General features: G+C 41.0%; 1 long non-coding RNA gene across 1 annotated transcript in view; it reads right to left on the reverse strand.

The window, feature by feature from the left end:
* Positions 1-2,903: 2,903 nt before the first annotated feature.
* LOC111764228 (uncharacterized) overlaps positions 2,904-17,805 on the reverse strand; it is a 74,669-nt gene continuing 59,767 nt past the window's right edge. The window contains exon 7 of the long non-coding RNA XR_011645771.1: positions 2,904-4,228. This is a non-coding gene — a long non-coding RNA (uncharacterized lncRNA). The remainder of the gene's footprint in view (positions 4,229-17,805) is intronic.

Here is a 17,805-nt window from a genome sequence, read left to right on the forward strand (position 1 = left end):
TTTTACTTCATAACATTCATCCCTACTGTTATTAAATAATCATTTTAATCATTAGTTGGGTGACTTCCTCCCTTGCTAGAATGAGTTCCTTGAAGGCAGGGACTGACTGTATTGTGTTCTTTGACATGTATTTAACAATGGGCCCATCTAGCTATTTGAATTAATTAGCAAGTTAATATCTATATTAATGAATGAAAAGAATAGTTCAATTTTCATTTGACTCACGAACTCGACCTTCATCCTCTCCAGCTGGGCATGATCTTGTCATCATCTTAAATAATAAGTGAACTTTATGCTTCCTGTTGGCACTAATCATTTTTCACATTTTATCAATATTATTTGGGATGTCCTCTTAATCTTTCCTGCTACACTAAGGCTCCTAAAGAACAGGAATTCTAATTCGTTGTTTTTTTTCGTCATTCACAACTCCAAATACAAACTTCTAACCAGTTGGGATTCTGACTCTGTTGCTGAGTGGTGGACTAATCTCCCTCCCCATCCCTCTCTCTTTTGACATCTGCAGTTCCACATTCTGTACAACCATTACTTTTTCCACATTAGGAGTAAAAACAATTAATAAGTTGTCAGTCTATAGGCCTTTTCACCATTTCAGAGGTTCAGTCATGGAGTATATGCTTCTTCCAAGCATAGCAACTTAATACTGGAAAGCAGGACACGAAGGAGTTCTTCCAAGCCTTTGGCCAGGGACAAGACAGGAAATAAGAGGCTGAAGCAGTAGGAAAATGGAGGTAGCAGGAACAAGTACCTGCAACAGACGGCTTAGGCAGAAAAACTGAAAGCTCTAGGAAACTCAAGGGTGTGGTGAACTTTTGGCTAGCCTTCATTTTATATAAATTTGAGCTTAAGACTAAACCCTGTATATATTGTATCCTTGGGAAAATCACTTTTCCTCCTGGATCTGTTTCCTTATGGGTAAAATGGCAATAACTCTCTCTCTTTAGGTTGTGTATCGGGATTAAATGATAATGTATTATATATATATAATATATATATAACCCCAAAGAGCTATACAAATGGCATTACCTGAATTATGTTTGAAGACAGAGAGCTAAAGTGGGACATTCCAAAGTGGGATTGGAAGGCCATAAACCAAAGGTTTTGTTTCACCTGAAAGCATCAGCCTAAAGCTCCAGGATAGTTGGGGATTTAAAGAAAGGATTTTGAGGATGACAGGTAGAAGGAACAACCAAATCGGGTATGAATGAGGCGTAAAGTACAGAGTATTCAGGCCACACCCAAAGCTTCTGGTTTAGAAGAAGGTAAGAGAAGGATGCCCCAAGGAAAGAGGAAACTGGGCACTGAGGTTGTAGGAGAAGATAGAGACCTTTGTTGCTCTTCTGTGAGGTACAAGGTACATACCAGAAGAGTAAAAGAAGAGTACTCCTGAGCCCCGTAGAAGCAGCATTCAGGGACCAGGAGAAGCCTGGGTGCCTTAGGGCTTCCACAGAATAGGCTTTGAGGAGAAAAGATGAAGAAGTAAGGCAAGGTCTCTCTAAGGAGAATCAATTGTCCTTTCCACTGAGAGGACGGACCGAAGACAAAGAGGAGTAATAAACATATCCCTGAAGTGGTGATGCCACAAAAAAGAACTACAGAAACCAAAGCTCCAGAAAATGCCCAAGCCAGGCCATCTGGTAAGATAACCATCATATTTTTTCTCCCTGGACACACAGCTAATTACATTTCCCACACGCACTTGCAGTTAAGTGTGGCCATGTGACCAAGTTTTAGCCAAAGTAATGAGAAGGGAATACTGTAGGCCACTTTCAGACCAGACACATACAAAGCACCTACTTGTGTTACTCCATGCTGTTTTCCCATCTGGAGGCTTGTTGTTCCGCGCCAGGGTGACTTGGAAGCCACATATAGAAGATGGTGGAGCCACAAGACAAAGGAGGACATAGTCCTGGATCACTGCTTAGAGGATAGAAACCTACTAATCAGGATACCCATTTTAGACTTCTCATCAACAAGGAAAAATAAGGCTACTGTGTTCAAGCCAATATACAATTGGGGGTGAGTTTATTATAGCAGCTATCATTACTTTAATTAACACAGCATGGATGAGCCTGGGGAGGTGACTGAGGAGATCAGTGGCTGCATTTGTGAATAATTAAAGTGAGAATTATGAGAGAGGAAGTGGCAATAGCTGGGAGAGAAAAGAGGCTGGCAGACGGTATCAGTGGATGGTCTTTGAAGCCAGGGCCCAAGAATAAAGAATATCAAAATGGGCTTTTACACAATGCATGCACTCTTGCACATGATGACCTAGTAGGTTCATATCCATCTCTGTTTAGTGGCTACCATCTACTCCATAACCTTGGCCACAACACTTAACTTTGCTTTGGGCATCTATTAATAGCCACAAAAGAAAAATACCAACCAAATTTCTAGAAAAGATTTTCTAAGACTCCAAATTCCTTCTCTTGTTTTATCTCTCTTTCCTCCCTCACTCCCCAAATAATTTTTAATTGTTTAATGTGGGAAAATGTTTTATGGAAATCACATTCCTTCCAAGTTATTGCCTAGGTCACTTAAAAATAAACAATAGACAAAGGGAAATGTTAACTTGGGGCACCTTATAATAAAAACTTCCAGTGCTGATCTGAGATTGGCTATGAAGATAAAAGGGCTTGAAAGATTTTGGGTCATCCAGCTAAAAGAAAAATATTCAGCTTTCCCCCCGCTTCTTCCCCAATAATTATGTTCCAATTGGAGATGACACCCAAATAATTCTGTGATAGGGATCATCAGTTCCTATTATTGCTAAAATGTTCTCAGATGCTCAGACAAATCACAGAGCAACAAACCAAAGTACATACTAAAGCTAAAGTTTGCAAACCCTCTGAAGCCATTTGCGCAAAAACAAGGTATAAACCAGATTTATTATAATGACAATTATCATTTTTATTATTTTAAGCAGATAGTTCTATCTAGGACATACAAACTTAGCTTTTGAGTCTTGATCATAAACCTTTGAGTACTTTTCTTGTCCTTATAGTAGTACCAATGAAAGATTAGGGTAGAAAAAGAATCTACAAATGAGTAGCTATCTTAAATAAAACTCCATGCCAGCCCCTAATTTCCACACTTTATTCTTACCTAGAACGCAAAGCACTTCATGCTAATTCCAGTGCTAATTCTCTCAATATTCCTGTAACTCAGGGAACTAGAACTCCCATCCTGTACATCCCATTTAGCTTTGATGGCATTCCTTCCCCAAATCACTTGCCAACCCCCAGCCCAGTGAAGGGGATAAGGGATCCTATCTGTACCAGAAAGATCTGGGCAGGAAATTCTGGTTTCAGCCACATGAGAGACTATGAGATGGAAAGAAAGCTCAGCTGTAAGAGTTAGCCCTGATTATAAACCCTGGCTCCCACATTTAAGCAAATTGTTCAACTTCCCTGAGCTTCAACTTACTCATCCGTAATCAGAACTGGAAGATAATATTATGGTTCTTGACAGGCAATAGGCAGTCAGTAAATACGTGCTTGGAGGTATAAGGCCATAACTCCATAAGTCCAATTTCAGTGGATCCTTGAAACAAAACCATGCTGTGTCTGGTTAATACTTGATTGAGAGTCAGCACTGGAATACTGCCTGTGGTAAGTACTCAATAAACGTTGGTGGAGTTGCCTTACTTTGGAAGAGGTGTCCATGCTACATAAATCAAGTTGGATTTCCATAGGAACAGATCCACTGTTATCTCAAATAAATGCTAATCCATAGGTGTGAAAGATTTACTTAAGGGCAATTTTAACCCCCACCACCTTTCATCCCAGGAAAATCAAATCATCTGAGTTGGTTTTCCAACCCCACCTCATGTCCTGCAGTCATAACCAAAGGAAATAGTGGATTTATTTATATTTGTGGGTTTTATCACTTTGATAAATGTCAAACAATAAGCTATAAGCTACTGGGTTGTCCTCATATGGAATTGTCCTATATAAATGTAACTGTATTACTTATACCAAACAATTTGGATTATTTTTAGAAAACAGATGCTTTAGTCCTTTCAGTGTTGGAAGATAAAATAGTAAACCTTGGATTGTGACTATCACATTTTCTTTAGATTTTCCATTTCTTTACTAGCAATCCAGCCAAGCTATTCATCAGTTAAGAGTTATTGGGGACTGGATGTAGCTCAAGTGGTTGAGTGCCTGCTTTCCATGTATGAAGTCCCAGGTTCCATCCCCAGTACCACCTAAAAAAAAAGAAAGAAAGAAAAGAAAAAAGAAAAAAAAGAGTTATAAGGTCATAAAGTACATCCATTTTCTGGGTTTGAAAATAAAAATAAATTTATAAATTTACCTGGAATGCCTTGATAGTGGCATTGCATTTATTCATAATTTAGCTTGTCTAACAACCTGAACAAATTCAAAGCATGGTAATAACCAAAAAATAAGGATGGGGGAAAAGTTTCTGATGGTATTAAAATAATAAACATTTATGTCTAATGACCATGAATATCACTCAGGGCTACCTTTATTATGTTCACGATTCTAAGAAGCTGTTTCATTTGATTTCTCCCATTGTCAAAAGATGAAGAGCAGTACATCAGAAGTGTGTAGGCATTAGAGGAAAGAAAATTTCTAATAGCTGTTAACCAATCATTGAACAAACCAAGTTCTTTTTGTATAATAACTATTTACCTGGCCTTTCAGTAGATGTTAAGGAACAGAAAAGTAAAATTTATTAACCTTGCCTTCCAGCAGCTTACACTTTGGTCAGGGATAGAAAAGAGATACACACAGGAAATAATTAGAGAAAAATTAAATTGTGTAGTACTTACCATAAGCATTTAAAAGTACCCAGTGAAGAGAGATCAGCATGGGAAAGAATAGAAAAAACTTATTGAGGCCAAATCTTTTGAAAAATTATAAATTAGAGCAAGTTCTAAAGACAAAAAAAAAAAGTCTAAAAATGATGTCTTGAAATCTCTGTTGGGAGATATTTCTATGTGGTCCAAAGACCAATTTTGAGGAAATGAGATTTTTTTATCTTACCAGATAAGGTAGCAATAATGGGGGTCTATTAGCATCCATTCCTTCATCCCACAGAGAACAAAACTGTACTATGCGCAGAGTAATTTCTCAATAAATGCTTGTCAAATTAAATTTGCAAATCAAACAATTACTAATATACCCCATTAATTATCACATTAAAACCTAAGAAGTGGTAAACTTGGGTAAGATGTAGAAGAAACTGTCAAAACTGGTTAAAGGCCCAAATGAGCTAGGAAATATCTAAAAGATTGTTGAAAAAAGGTTTGCTCAGTAGAGAAGGTGAACAGAAGGTTTTAGGAAGCTTTAAATTATCCAAAACACAGAGATGATTTCTCTGTCTAACTGGATAATGGAATAAGGGAAAAATCAACCTAGGGCAACCAACAAAAGAAAAGATTTATATAACAAGGCATTAGAACGTATTATTTTTTAACAGATTTTTAAAAAAATTTTAAAGATACTTAGATCATACAAAATGTTACCTTAAATATATAAAAGGATCCCATATACCTCCACTCCCCACCCCACACCATTCCTCCTACATTCGCTAAGTTCTTTCATCAGTGTGACACATTCTTTGCATTTGATGAATACATTTTGGAGCACTGGTACACCAGCATGGATTATGGATTATATTGTAGTTTACACTCGTGTTTTTTAAAGTCTCCCTTTTATATGCTGATAGTTTAATTCAACAGTTGAATGACCTTTTTAGGGCCCTTCCCTCCCCTTTAGCCCCACCCCACTAGCCATGCCAAGCCAAAGAAGCACTGATTCCTCCCAAGGAGAAGTGGGTCTCCTTCAAGGAGTCTGTCAAAGATCATGTTCTGTAGTTAGGATTCTGACCAAGAACTTCATGAACTGTTTTGCTTGTGCCCCAAGTTGGGAAAGAGAGCCAAGTTTGCTAGAATCAGGGAAAAACCATGACAATAAGTCTCTGGGCCCAAGGGTTTTATGGAAAGATTCTGAAGGAGAATAGATGCATACACTCAAACTGGCTCCCTGGTTCCCTGAAGACAGGCAGACTCCGACTCGGTGTGATCTGAGGGGCACAAATCATTTCCCAGATCTCTCTCCTATCAACCAGAAAGGCAATGGAGTAAAGTGAAGAGAGAACAAGGTGAGGTCAGAGGGGACTCCCGCAAGTCCAAATCCTGGTTGTGCCGTTTATTATACCCTTGAGTTAGTGGCTTAGGCTCACTGGAACTCAGTTTTCTCATCTGTAAAATGGAGATAATATCACCACACTATATCAGGTGCTCTCAGGACTACAAAGATCATATATTAACTGCCACATAGTACAGGCTCAATAAAAGGTGGCTTCTATTCTTACTACCATGACAATGATGACTACTGCTACTATTTTCCTGCAGGGGCCTGCCTTTTGGCCTAACAATGCATCACTATTGTCATTTTATAAGTGAAAGTACAGCAGTAGTTGCTCTGAACTACTGACATGGGTTAATCTAACTACTAATCCATGGTTATCCATGAGTATGCATACAGATAGCTACTGCCTATAGCTAAGCATCTTAGTAGGCAAACCCCAGCTTGCTTTGTCAACCTAGGGAAGGAGTTACCCAGGGAAACATAGGGGTGGGAGAAGTGATTTAGAATAAAAACTAAATCCCTTCAGCAGGATTTGTGGCCACAGGGAAATAATGGGCATCTCCATTGCTCAATATGTCAGAGTATGAAGGTACTGCATATATACCAAAGATTATTTTAAGAAAAATGATTGTTCATGCAGACACATTTGGACACAATATCAAAGGAAATTTGAATCCATCCTGGCAAAAAAGACACAAGAAAGGGAAATTCCAAATGACACCTCACTCTGAGGAGGCCTGTTGCCAACAGTATTCTTCAGTTTTCCTTGCCATAGCTGAAGCTGCTCAGTCAGTAGCCACTTGGTGGAAGAACTCAGACCACTGGATATGGATGGAGCCATTGTGAAGAAAGCCTGGCTGAGAAGGACCCTGTGGTGCTATGGGGTGGTCATAGGACTGGCACTGCTCTGCCCTTACAGCGAGCTGGTGTCGCTCCAATGGAGAGCATGAACACAAACCAAAATAAACAAATAAAATAGTTAACTGCATGCTGCTGCCCAGAAATGTAAACGATGGAGGCTAGGATTGAGATGGGAGTTAGTGAAACTGATAAGATCTAGGTAGGGCAAATCAGGAAAAAAATTTATAAAGAATGAGTTTTGAAAACTGGGTGTGGAAACTGCCCTGATTTGACAAGAGTGAAGACAGAGGAGGAGTCTAAGAACAGAGAATGATACTTTTCCAAGGTTTAGAAGTAAAAACAGGCAAACCAAGCCCCAGAACCCAAGACCCAGGCTGGCTCGCCCAGAGCTTAATTGACTTAGATAGAACTAACTAGAAATAATAGCTTATGCTAGTCCCCAGGACTTGGAGTCTCTTCTGTCTTTCTCTAGCCCCTTTGTTGAACATAAATACAAAACAATATGCAACTTATTAGGGACAGTTTCTCCCACAAGCAGAACACAGGTAATAAAAACAATAAAGTTCCTACTAGCCAGACAAACTAATGTATGTGTTCTAGCAAGTGGCTATTCATAAGTCTATCCTAGATAAACGATAATAGGGAACGCAATAATTTTAGGGTTTTTATTGGGGGTGGGGTAAGGGGAACCCCAGTCACACATACTTATTTGATGCAAAGAAACTTACAATTCATTAAAACTTTTTGGCTACAAGTGAGGCCAAGGATGTGGTAACCATTATCTATTAAACAGCAAGTAGGGAGTAAACATAGTTGATTTACATTACAGCTCAAGTAGAGATGCTATTGCTGTAAATATTTAACATTTTCTAAAAATAGTCATTTATATACCTGCTGCTAACAGTAGTATAAAATATTGGCAGAACATCTACCCTTTCAGAGCTTACATTCTAATTGGAAAGATGACATGTATTTTAATAACTCTGTAACAACAACATTAACTATAATTTGAGGATTTTTCCATGTGCAAAATGCTTTAAGCACTTTATCTTACTTAGTCCTCATAATAACCCTTTGAAATAGATTAAATTATCCCCATTTCACTAAGGCTCAGAAAGATAAAGTAACTTACCTGAGTTCATATAGTGAAAGCAAAGAAACATTTACTGTTTCATCTATCCAGAACACCTCTCTCTTTTCAGCAACACCAACCCCTTTCTTTGGAGGATCTGGTCTTCAGTATATCCCCACCCCCAGGAAACATACACAAACACACTCACATACTCACACTATGTGCAGAAGATGGAAGCAAGGGGACATGAGTCTTGGGGCTACCAGAGTACGTATTTTAGCCTCTTGGAAGATGCTGATCAGAGGAAATAAAGTCAATACAGAGAAATAACCAGAGATGAAGTATATCAGAAAGTCCCAGTGACAAAAAAAGACCCTGATTCCATTCAGGCAAGTGCTGATAAATATTTAACAACCAACTCTCCAAGTGTAATTTGGGTATGAATGTTGGTTGATAATTTCCTTTAGGTGAATAACTAAGATAAAGTGAACCAACAAAGACATACTTTAGGATTTGTCAATGACTTGAGTGACTTTGCTAAATCAGCAGTTTTGAAAAATGGAGATATTTTCTCATTTTTTTATGCTGGTCACAATATAACAACTGCAGATATGACACACTTTTAAGTTAAATTTGTATTATCAACATTTTCTCCATCAACAACAATATAATAGATCGCGCCCCAACTTGTACCATTTGCAAATTTCTGTGGTATAAATACTCCTGCTCTGACCAATTTTAAGCATCCAACAAAATATCACTGAACACAGACTCTATGAAGAAATGTGTATTTGTACATCATAATAGTGTTTCCACCATTCAGATATGATAGAAATAAACTCAAGAGCACAGACAACAGTAAAATGTGGTAAACTAATTAGGAAAGGATGAGTTTTTAGAATTTATTACTTTTGTATTTAATATAATTTATTTACTCATGCATTTATATAATTTAATTTTTAATAATGGCTCTATTTAAGACTGGTTCACAAAATTCCTGAAAATTTAGCCGTCAGCTCTCAACCAGTAGGAGCCAGATCTAGCACACCATGGGATCCATTCATTCCTGAGACCCAGCTACATTCCCACTCTGACCTTAGGAGCCAACAAACACTCTTTAGATCAGGGTGCCTATCAGTCACTTGCAACCAAAAGAATCTTGGCTATTAAAGGAGTCCCTGACAGCTAGAGTGGACAGGACGACATTGTTGAAATCCTCTCCCCTGGCCCTGAAGGCCAATCTTCCAGCTCAACTAGTTCCGTTGTTTATTTGTTTTTTAAACTGTGCCTTCCACCTTATATGGAATTTTCAGCTATGGAAAACCTGCTCATGCCATGCAGTGGTCTCTTTAAATGTCTTCCCCAGATGAAGAATGTTTAATCAGCTGAGCAGAGCCTGCAGGCCCCACAGGACCTCAAGAGGATGTTAGGAGCTCACACCCGCTCCTGCCAGTTCCCAGGAGCCCCCGCAGCATTTTGTGAAATTGCACAGGGTGGAGCCCAGGCTTTTCCCAGGAGAGGAAGTGGCTGCGGGAATGCCACGCACTCGTTGGAGGGGCACGTCTCTCCCAGGCTGAACAGCAGCCCCCACAGGAACCAAGCCCAGGAAGTTTGCAAAGTTTCCAGAGACCAGGGAGTACCCAAACTGCATGGAGCCTGAGGCAAGGCAGGGTGATAAACAGAGCATTATTCAGGTCTGATTCTCCCACCCACCTCCTCGGTTTCCTTCCACCAGTGTTTGGAAAACCTGCTTAAGGAGTTATTCCAAGTGTTTTTTCAAGCCTCTAATCTGTCTTCAAAAATATCTTTGAGGAGGAAACAAATATTGTTTGCTAGCAGCAGGCAAGGGTGGAAATGTATGCTAGGAAAAGCCTTCCCAGGTCACCTAGATGAAAGCCACAAATTAGGGTGGGGAAGGTCTGGTCAGAAGCCAGCCAAATCTACCAGTCTGCAGCTATCGGTTTATCCTGCACTTTTTTTTCTTTTCTTTTTTTTTGAAGTACCAGGGCCTGGGATTGAACCCAGGACCTCCTTATGTGGGAAGCCAGCACACAACCACTGAGTCACATCGGCTCCCCTGAGTTGGTTTTATTCGTTTGTTTGCTTGCTGTTTTGTTTTGTGAAGGCACCAGGGATAGAACCTGGGACCTCCCGTGTGGGAAGCAAGTACTCAGCCACTTAAGCCACATCCTCTTCCTTGTCCTGCACTTTTTAAAATAAAGGGGCAATTTAAGTACAGTTACTTTCCATGAAGCCGAGGGTGGGAAGATAATGGGGAAGGGAGGTTGGAGATGATATAGATGATGTGAAAGGGCTAGAGGGCTGGAAGTGGGGAAACAGCAGGGAAATAAAGTATGCAGTTAACCTTAAACCTTGCTTATGTGGAGGGCTGGGGAGGGATTCCTCTGAACCCTTCAGCCCTGCATGCAGGGAATGCAGGGCTAAAAACCTGAAATTTTCAGTAATTGGACCTCATTAATAAATTCCTCAGAGTTCCAGGAGGCTATGAAGAGGTAAAACCAGAGTTTGGAGAGATGAGAGCAACAGGAGCTTGTAAAATGCCAGCCCGTGAAGTTAATTCCACTTAATCAGCTTGGAGAAACTCAGCACTCACAACAAATCCCTGGGATTCACTGAACCCTCCCGCCCCCTTCAGCAGGGCAGGATTTTCTCCCGTTCTGTTCTCCCATACTTTTAAACTCCTATTTCCAAATGGATAACCAGCTGCCCCACAAGGTCTGCATGCTAGATCCTTAGGAACAAATGCTCCTCTTCCCTCCCCGAGGACACTCACTGTTTCTACTGTAGATGTGATTTGGGCAGCTTGGGAAAGGGCAGGCTGCCACCTCCCAGCTTCCTCTCTTCACTTTCCCTTCCGCCACTGCCCACCATTTCCCCTCTCTACCCTTTCCCTCCAGTTGAGGAGTGAATCATGGCACCATGCTCTAGTCCCAACCCCTAGTCCTGTGGGTGTGAACCTGTTCGTACCTAGGACCTTTGAAGAGGCTATTAGTTCAGGTGCAGCCAAGCAAAGGTGGGTGGGCCTTAACCCAATATGGCAGAAGTCCTTATAAGCAAAGGAAATGGGACACAGAAGGAGAAGCCACAGGGAGCAGCAAGAAGCCAGAAGTTAACAGAAGAGCAAGGAAAAGCTAAAGAACCCAAAAAGATAGCTGGCCAGCCAGAAGATACCTAGCCCACCTAGCAGCCTCTGAAACCGTGAGCCAACGGATTCCTGTTGTTAAACCAGCCCATTGTCTCGTATTTGGAGGTAGGGATATTAAGACACCTCCCCTCCCACCTATGAGAACAGCTCACTTGTTATTTTGACCCAAATTTACACCTAATCCCAAACCCTGAATTATGACATAAGCATTAATTTGTTGTCATACAAAATCTTTAGCCAAAATGGTTACCTACTGGCAAACTGGCTTAGTTTGTGATATACCCTCTCCTTTCCCTCTAGTATAAGTGAGTCTGAGCTGCAAAATATCCAAGACTCAGATATCTGGGAAAGAGAAGCAAAGGGCCTGAGTGATATCCAAAGTGTGAAGTCAATCTCTGAAGAGTAAAGGACAAATGCAGAATTTCACCAGGACTCTAAATGGTGCATTCCGATAGCACCTGTATCTTGCAACTTTCCCCTTACTTTTCTGGTGCATTTTAGTGAGACAGATCATTCAGCAAGACTGCGGCATGGGAGGGTCACAGGCAGTATCATCCTCATCCCCGAGGACAATCTTTAAGGATATAGGTCCTCAATGTTGGACTCACCCTGGGTCAAGGGCAGAGCACTCTTCATGGGATGTAATTTTCTTTCATTGCATAGGGAATGGCTGAGGTACAGAGAAAAGGGGGTAGAGATGGAGGGAAATGAGTGGGCAGGCCAACGTAGGCAGGCAGTGGAATCCAAGGAGACAGTCACCCCAGATATGCAGTAACCTGCTTATTATGCCCACCCAAACTCACCAAAACACCCCAAATACAAGGTGGGAATATGAGAGGAGACTGCCTCCTTCATCTCCTACTTAGCCTTTCTAATACCCTACCCCTTGGTGGACTGCATTTGGGGATGTTTGTTCCTCTCAACTCTTTGCTCTCCCTTTTTTAAACATCTCCCTCTTTTGCCTCCCTCCCTGCTATACCCCAACGTAGAAAACAAAATATTTCTGTGCAATACTCTTTCTTATGATTATGGAGAAGTCCTCTCTTTGAAGGACTTCTGTGTGTTCTTTCCTCCAGCATGGGGCATGATATTCTGACCATCAAAAAAGAAGAGACTGACAAATATGTCTACAAAAATAGAATAATTTCTGCATGGCACCTGTGGTGTGCATCATAAACAAAGTCAAAAGACAAGTTAAAAATTGGAGAAAAGTCTTTGCACCATATATATGATTGACAAAGATCTGCTTTCTTAATAAGCAAAGAGTCTTTATAAAACAATAAGAAAAAAGAGCAAAGGAAATTAACTATCTCTTCATAAAAAAATAGATACAATAAGTGCATGTTTTAGTTTGCTAAATGCTGCCAAGGTAAATATACCAGAAATGAGTTGGCTTTCCAAAGGGAATTTACTAGGTTAAAAGCTTAAAGTTCTGAGGCCATAAAAGTGTCCAAATCAAGGCATCATCAGAAATGCTTTCTCCCTAAGGAGCAGCTGTGGGCGATCAGGCACCCAGCAGGGCACAGTGCAGGCCTGCTCATCCCTCTCCTTTCCTCCAGGACTCTAGCTTTATGCTGCCCTGTCTGTGGCTTTTCTCTCTCCCAGGTTAGTCTATTGCTAGAGGCTTCTCTCTGTCTCTGCTGCCTTCTTTCTGTGGCTTTTTATTCCTCCCTTTATAAAGAACTCCATTAAGAGGAATAAGACCCACCCTGTACCAAGCCCTGTGGAAGTGATCTAATGAAAAGGAAGTTCCCCTTAACTGGATCTAATCAAAAGGTCCAATACTATAGGTTTACCTGCACAGGAATGGATTAGCTTTAAGAACAGGATTTTCTGTTCAATAGTTTCAAACTATTATGGTGTACAACCTCACTCAACATTTAAAAGGTGAAAATTAGAACAAGTCGACTGCTTTTTCTATCAGGTTAGAAAATACTTAAGGTTTGGTAATCCCCAGTGTTGTTGAGGATGTGAAGCCATGGCACATTATTGATGGAGGTCTCAATAGGTGTGGTTTTGTGGAAGGAAATTTGCCAGCACCCAGCAAAGTTAAAAAAAAATGCATATACCTTTTGACCCCAAAATTCCACTGCTAGAAACGTATTCTGTCTATAAATTGCAGCAAAATACAGATACGAAGATGATCAATGAATCTTGACTTGAAATTTTTAAAAAGGAATATATATCTACAGACTTATACTGATTTTTAAATTCTGGGAGGAAACTAAAGAAATTGATCAAGGTAGAATTGGAGATGAAAAAAGAAAGAGGCTTTTATTTTTTATTTAACATTTTTCTGTTTGTATGAATTTTTTTACCAGGTGTTTTTTTTTTTTAATTTGATTTTTATGTCAATCAGTAAATTGATTGCCAAGTCATTTCTGGTGTCCAAGAATGTAGTCTTTCCCCAAGACAAACATGAGATTCACCTAACTGGTCTTTTTAACCAATCCTTCAAACTGAGCAGAACTGTCGATAAATGGAAAAGTTGTACACCAGAATAGTTGACCAAAGGCCGAATTTCAGCTCTTGAAGCTGCCTTTCTTGCGGTCTTAGTCATGAAAGGTTGAAACAGGCTGTTTTTCGGGAAGTAAGTGGGGAATTGGGAGTAAGTGGCCACTGATTCATGCTCCTCCCTAGAGGCACTGACCAGGGAGTGAACTGGGATTCAAAAGGTACCTGCTGCTTTGACACAAACTGACCAACTGTGGGCAAGGGTCAAGGAAGCTTCGAAACCCTGCCCCAGGCATCGGGACCTTGTGCACCAAGAGGAAGGACATTCCTGTGGTTTCACCTCTCACCTGCTACCTACAGTCCAAGACACTTTTCACCCTGAACTGGATTCTTCAGGACCGGGCCAGGTTCCACCCAAAATTTCACTCTTCAACATTTGGGGCTTTCACTGCTTTCACTTTAATTCCACCTATATCTATAATTTGGATTTTACAAGAATACATTCAAGCATTATTTCTATTAAAAAAATAAGTTTTAAACACTGGAACTTTGCAATATTATATTAGTTAAGCCTCTGGTTTCAATTAAAAAACAGATGTCTGCTCAAATTTCCCCTCCCCTGCATTTGTTACACTTGGCCTGGCCCCCACATCAAGGCCTGAGATGGGTCAGCCCCCTCCTGATGGTTTTCCACACCTTCCTCTCTGCCTCTGGCTTGCTGCCTTCCATTGCCATGCCTCAGAGAAGCCCCATGTATGTCCCCAGACTTGGTGCCCTTCTCTGTTTCTACAAGAAACCCAATCTTTTTCCATATTTCATGAGTTTAGTAACTCCAGGGGGACTTATGAGAAGGTATAACAGGACCTGACCCCCCAGCACCTGCTTCCTAACACGTGGGCCCTCCCACCATTGCCAGCCCCTTGGGGAGGAGCCTCCCCATTCTCCCACTGCCTGCTGCCTCCTGTGGGAAAGGGTTCAGTTTAATTTTCACAAAGGGCCAGCTGGAGCGGGCTCTGCTGTTTGAGCAGGTAGGGTAAGGGTTCTAGTGGCTTTGGCGTGCCAAGAATTTGAAAAGTGGTGCCAAAACAAGGGAGAGCCAGTGGTGAGTGCTGGGGGCGGGGCCAAAGCAAGAGGGCCAATGGTGAGGAGTGGGGGCGGGGCCAGTAGTGAGAGTGGCACCAAATCTGAAAAGCGCACCAGGGGTGAAAGCAGTGCAGAGCCCGCACAGCCGGTGGGAGTGTAGGGAACCGGGAGGGGAGAATCAGAGCGGAAACAGTGTAAATTACTTAGATCTTTCTGATAGGCTGTAACCCCTGAAGTACCCAATCAGTGGGGAATAGGGGAGGGACCTGTGTGTTAGATTTAGGTTATAAATATCACTGTTTCTTGTTGATTGGTGCACCGGCCATCTTATCCATGTCCAGTGCCAGTTCTTGCAAAATCGTTAATAAAATTCTTTTCTCCTCCACAATCAGGTGAGCTTTTGTTTTGTTACAGGTGCAGCTTTCTTTCTAACACTCCTATCCCCTCAGGGACACTCATGAATCTATTACCTTCCATCTTGTTCCACAAGTGTCAGAAATTAAATCTGGCTAACTTAAACCAAAAGGGAAGACATGCTATTAGGATATAGGGATCTCAGGAAATATTGCCAGACATAAAAAGAACCGGAAAGTCCTGAGCAAAACTGTGTCTCTTCCCTGCTTCTATGGTTGCTGCAGTCCCTCTCTCTGCAGTCCCCTCTCTCTGCTTCTTCCTCCACACAGAAGGATGTGACTGCCCCTTCACACCAGAATGTCCATGGAATGACTGGCTAGTTGCCTCAGAACACTAATCCCAGGTTTCTAGGAGGGAATATCAGATCTGTCTAGGTTGGGTCAAATGTCTACCTTTGTTTAAGTATGTCCAGCCGAATGGAGCGGGTCTTAGAGTAGCAGGTCATATGAAGGGTAATGGCTAGTAACTACACACCCTTGGGTTCATCTTAATCTTGCCAAATGAAGAAGTGTTATTCCTCTGATGATCTGAGATACGAGTATACTTTTAAAAAGTGCATTTGTTTTGTTTTCTCTCAGGTGAAACAAAGTACAGGCTTTGAAATCAGGCCCATTTGGTTTTAGGCCTTTGCTGAACCAATTACTGGACAATGTTGAGAAAGTCACTTAACCTCTTTGGTCCTTAATTTCCTCATCTATGGAATGGAGATGATCACCCCTGGTAGTGAGTGTGGGCTCTTCCTCTGTTTAAACCCTTGATGCAGCTGGAGAGATCTTTCTACAATACCCTCTGGCCATGTCACTCCTTTGTTTAAAACTCTTTTGTGACTCTCCATAACCCTCAGGGAAAAATATGATCTCAAGATAATATAAGAAGCCCTTAAAGATCTCTGCTCTTTCTCTATTTGCTCCCCATCACACCTATGCCCCATATCAAACTACTTGCCATACCTAGCATTCTTCATGCTCTCTCTCCTTCCCTGTTCCTCTTCTCCCCACTGACAACCGACCTGTCTGCCTAATGTCTACGCCTTGGTGACTTTTTCCTTAGGAAAAATCTCCCTTGCCCACCACTTGCACCACTTTCAAGTCTGTACCGAGTCCTTCCTTCTAAACCTCCTGTGAAGCAGCCAGCCCTGCTCCTGCAGTTGAAGAGACTGCATTTCAAGGCAGCCTGTTCCCTTGCTAATTGTTAGAGAGTTCTCCTACCTCCATCCTAACTCCCACAATAGAACTGAAAGTGTCTCCCCAGAAAGCCTATCCATGCATCTTAAGTTTTACACTGGGAACAACCCTCCGAATACTCAAGAGTTGTGGTCCTCAGAAGATGTGGTCATTCATTATCCTGTAACATCCTCCGGTGTGCCACTATTCAAAATGCCTAGATTTCAAGTATGAGTCTAACCATCACCTTCCTTATTAGGGGTTCTGTAGACTTAGGCAGCCTCACCCTGAGTGTTTTTTTCACCCAAAGGAGCCACTTATCTAGGTCCTATGGAGCTTCTGGTCAACCACACCCTTTCCAAAGCTTATCATATAACTTGCTATCATGCCAAGTCCCATCTCTCCCCACCCCCAGAATTATGCAAGGACTGAAGTTACACAACAAGCCAAGAGCAGAGACCAGGAAACATCTAAAGATTTATGATCTCTAGGCCAGCGCAACTCAGCAATTCATGTGTCCACAACTCTTTGAAGTAATGGCCTTCTAGATATTGGTAATAACTCTAAATGTGGCTAACACAGAGAGTCTATTCTGTGCCAGGCTCTGGGCTAAGCAATAGACATACTTCTCTCATTTAACCTTTACGAGTCCTTAAGGACTTCACAAATGATAAAATGATGTTTAGAGAGATTAAGGAATTTAATCATAGCTCAACAGAATGGAGAATTAAGCTAGACAACAAAGCAATGTCTCAGAGCATATCAAATATGACAGCTGTGGATCACCATATTTCTCTCCTAAAATTAGGAATTTTTAATTTTAAATTCCCAGGGACAAAACTTGATTTCATTTAAACATAAGAGAAAGGACTTGCGTCAAGCAAGTGAAGCCTGAGGGTACAAAGTAACAGCCCAGCTCTCAGAGCTCAGTCTTCTCAGGCATCCTCTTAGGTCTAAGACACGCTGAAGATGTGTTGGAGCCTTTGTGCTTTTGCTTTTCTTCCTCCTCCCCATCACACACAGTTTTTTTAAAACCCTGAATGGGAAGGGAGAACAGACTTCATAGCCTTGCAAAGTATGCATAGACATTTGCTGGTTCTCTTACTTTACGTAACAAGGCTACACTTCTAATTGATTCATTTGGTGATTTCCAGTCAATCTGCTGTCAGGGCTGCAAAATGTATTAAAATCTTCATCCTTTATATTTATATTTATATTATAAAATATTCATCCTTTATATTATATATATTATATAATCTACATCCTTTATATTATATTTGGTGATTTCCAGTCAATCTGCTGTCAGGGCTGCAAAATGTATTAAAATCTTCATCCTTTATATTACTTCATCCTTTATATTACCCAAGATTTCCTTAGATTCTATTTTAAAAAGGCAATAATGGGAAGCAGATGTGGCTTAAGTGATAGGGCCTCCGCATACCATATGGGAGG

The sequence above is a fragment of the Dasypus novemcinctus genome, chromosome 2 (genome assembly GCF_030445035.2).
Source record: "Dasypus novemcinctus isolate mDasNov1 chromosome 2, mDasNov1.1.hap2, whole genome shotgun sequence".
Taxonomy (NCBI): domain Eukaryota; kingdom Metazoa; phylum Chordata; class Mammalia; order Cingulata; family Dasypodidae; genus Dasypus; species Dasypus novemcinctus.